The sequence below is a fragment of the Furipterus horrens genome, unplaced genomic scaffold, assembly GCF_987537825.1.
Source record: "Furipterus horrens unplaced genomic scaffold, mFurHor1.1.pri manual_scaffold_12, whole genome shotgun sequence".
Taxonomy (NCBI): domain Eukaryota; kingdom Metazoa; phylum Chordata; class Mammalia; order Chiroptera; family Furipteridae; genus Furipterus; species Furipterus horrens.
The window spans coordinates 35,979,982-35,984,000 of record NW_028327182.1 but is presented as its reverse complement, the minus strand read 5'-3'; the positions used below and the strand labels follow the sequence as shown (position 1 = coordinate 35,984,000).

General features: G+C 36.5%; 1 pseudogene; it reads left to right on the top strand.

Moving 5' to 3' along the window:
• The first annotated feature begins 3,139 nt into the window (after positions 1-3,139).
• Positions 3,140-3,787, top strand: LOC149996019 (large ribosomal subunit protein uL11 pseudogene; annotated as a pseudogene).
• The last annotated feature ends 232 nt before the right edge of the window (positions 3,788-4,019 follow it).

The following is a 4,019-nucleotide window of genomic DNA, read 5'->3' as shown; positions in this document are numbered from 1 at the left end:
CCCTGCAAACTTTACTTCTCTGTTGGGCGAAAGAAAAGTAGTTTACTTCCACTTCATTCATTTTTTTTCTTCTTCTTATAATGGGTGTGTGTGTGTGTGTGTGTGTGTGTGTGACAATTACCAAGCTCTCTGAATGTCAGAGCTGAATCCAAAACTCTCATCCTGCCCAGTTTTCAGTACCATTTCTGATTCACACCATTTTTATCCATTAGTAAAGTTAGCAAACTGCTCTCATGAGTATCCTATCATGAGTAGTCAGTATGTGTACTCATTTGTAACCAGAAATAACCTTAGGTAAGATTTAAAAACAAACTCTTAAAAATATTTGGGGGGTTGACATTTGGTTAATAACATCATATAGGGTTCAAGTATATATTTTTATGATACATGATCTGTATATTGTATTGTGTTCCCACCACCCAAAATCATCTTCTGTCACCATATATTTGGACCCTTTACTTTTATTACCGTCAAACACTTTTTCCTCTGGTAACCACCATACTGTTGTCTGTATCTATGAATTTCAGTTTTATACTCCATAGGAGTGAAATCACATGTTTCTTAGATTTTTCTGACTGACATTTCAAGTAGCATAATATTCTCAGGGTCCATCACGTTGTTGCAAATGGTAGTATATTTTCTTTTCTTATGGCTGAGTGGTATTATGTACCACAAATGAACATCTTAAAATTCACATAATTATTTTTTAGAGAAGAAAAGCTGAATTCTGAATTAATTTTGTTTATTTTTTTGTTTTAAAGTCTTATTTGAAATTTTTAATAAGTCTGAATGGTCTTACTTGAGATTGTTTATTCACCAATACTACATTAGCTTTGGTGCCTCAGGCTGCTTAAAGTGGTTGTTTAGGGCAAATGTTAATGAAACCAAAGTCACAGGTTTAATCCTCACATGGGTCAATTATCTTTCAAAGTTCTACTGCCACAGTTTGCTCTCCTTCAACAAACTTCAATCTGGAATTGTGCAAATGAGTATTATTGCTCACTGAGGGCATGCAGTTAAAGAGTATAAATTGAATTACTTTTAGGGAACAAGAAGTCAATGTACACATAGTTTAGTAAGAAGACAAGCAGTTTCATACCTTAAAACAACAGAGCTTTTAATATTTATGCTTCTTTCAGACTGGTAAGTTTTAGACGATTACTTTAAGCAATAAATGGCAAGAACATAAAATGACATGAGGCATCCAGTGTGAAGGACACATGCACATAAAATTGGTAGATAAATGCACACATTGTGAGGAGATAAAGTGATATTCTATATGCAAAGGAATGGGTTTTAGGAATGTACCTAAAAAACTTCCATTCATGACTTTTGTATGCAAATATAGTACAGATATTTTACAGCAAATGGTGCACTTTATCCAGAAAATTTTTTTTATGTTATTTCATTGAAGAAAAAAAAAGCACAGTGTTAAATTACTTCTCATCTGGATGGTATTTTATAAGAAATAAAGTTAACAAAGACAAGTAGAATATCAACATATTGGTTTATTTTTAAGTATTCCATTTATAATCTCTAATGACTAGTATTTACTTAACCTCTCCCTCTTCCTTGTCTTATCTGTAAATATTTAATATTGCTGTTATTTTATACCATCACTGCATAAAACCTCTGTTTTTACATTTTTCTTTATGCTATCCAGTTCCTGCTAAAACATTACTAAAATGTGCTCGTTTTTTGTGTCTGTTACACCCATCCATTGCTATCAATGACCACATTCTTACTTCATTGATGCCTTTTTATATAAAGAGTGGCAGTAACCTACAATTACCAAATCCCAAAACGCTTTTGGTTCTCTTCTTACTTGACCAGCGGGAGGCATTTGATCCTGTTGGTTTTTTTTCAGAAACATTTTACTCTTGTTGGCTTTAATGGCACCACTCTTTTCAGGATCTCTTCTGTTTTTATTAACCATTTTTCCTTAGTCATTTTGATGGCCCCATTTCTCTGCTTGCCTTTACTATATCTGTTTTTCTCTCTAGGGTTTTATCTTTGGGCTTCTCTCCTTCTAGTCAAAAAGATCTCTGAGTAATCTCAATCACTTTCATGTCTCCTACTCTTGCCTTTATACTAGATGTTTGGATTCCAGATTTCCATCCTAAACCCAGCCCCGTTTTCAAGCTCAAAAGCTGGACAGAGAAAACATGATTAACTCATCAGTTGTGTCTACCATTCCTGCCACCATGTCACAAACAAATCAGTTATCAGTTTCTCTCAACTCTGTTTCCTCAATATATCTGCTATATGGTGTCTCCTTTCCAATTGCTGCTGCTATTATCCTAGTGCAGACTGTAGCCGCAGCATGATTTATAGTAATAAGCTCCTGAAAACTTTTGCCTCCAGTCCCGCGCAATCCATCTGGCTTTTACTGCCAGATTGATTTTTCTAAAATGCAAATCTAATTATGTCTGTTCCTAATTAAAAACCCTTAATGGTTCCCTGTTTACTACAGGATAAATAAAAACTCCTTGGTGTGATACACGAGGTTCTCCTTATCTGGCTCATACCCTGTAACTCCAGATCCCTGTTTCTCCACATTCCTTTCTTTGCTCATGACAGATTTCTTGCAGTTTCTCTGCTGTGAGAGACTGCCTTAGACACTCCTGCCTAAGTTTGTTTCTCTCATAGGTAATTTCCGAGAACTTCACACCCAACCCCAACACACATATGCAAATAGACATGCACATTCTAAATAACTCCAAAATGCATAGTGGACATTTACTTACCAGCTGAAATGTAAATCAAACATCATCTTTTCTTCTATAAATAGGTCTGATATCTCCTATTTTATAAATACATTTTGGGGCCGCCACTAAATCCCATGTTTTCTATTCATAGTTCTATGTCCAATTTCCTTACTGGATTTTACATTCCTTAGCAATAGATTTCATATTAATCTCAGCATTCCTAGGACATAACATGCGCCCTGGAAGATAGGTAGGCCTGTAAAACAGTTATCTGAACTGAAGTTTTTATTACTTGGCAGTTAAGCACATAGAAAGCAAAATTTTTCCTATAACTGTAAGTATAAAAGGATAATTATTCAAACAACTACATGAAAATTGAGAAGCACCTAGGGCTGTTATTTAGAAGATTATTAGCTGTCTTGGTTGGCCTCATGGAATCCAAAGTGAAGCTGAGCAGAAAGAGGAAGAAACTCTTAAAATATCAGATGTCCTTCTTTCGGTTTTCTGCTCGGAGGAGGTGGAGGTGCAACTTTCTTCGGTCATCCTGAATCCAGGTTCATCTGACACTAGCTGCTTCCACTTTGCTGCCAAAGTTCAACCCCAATGAAGTCAAAGTCGTATACCTGTGGTGCACTGGCAGGGAAGTGGGTGCCACGTCTGCCCTGGCCCCCAAGATCGGCCCCCTGGGCCTGTCTCCAAAAAAGGTTGGTGATGACATCGCCAAAGCAACCGGTGATTGAAAGGGTCTGAGGATAACAGTGAAACTGACCATTCAGAACAGACAGGCACAGATTGAGGTAGTGCCTTCTGCTTCTGCTCTGATCATCAAAGCCCTCAAAGAACCACCACAAGACAGAAAGAAGCAAAAAAGCATTAAGCACAGTGGAAACATCACTTTTGATGAGATTGTCAGCATTGCCCAACAGATGCGGCACCAATCTTTAGCTAGAGAACTCTCTGGAAACATTAAAGAGATCCTGGGAACTGCCCAGTCTGTAGGCTGCAATGTTGATGGCCGCCACCCTCACGACATCATAGATGACATCAGCAGTGGTGTAGTGGAATGCCCGGTGAGTTAAGAACTACAAAGGAAAATATTTCTATTAAAGATCATTTGACAACCAAAAAAAAAAAAATCAGATGTCCTACTTCTGAGAACATGCTATAGCTGAATTCACTTGGATCCAGATATTATATTTATAAACCAGAATATATAAAAGAATGATTTAAAAAGTATTTCATTTTAATTGTACTTAATAGCAAACTGCTTCCCTATCTTTCTTTTTATCCAACATTAGCTAATAATCTTAG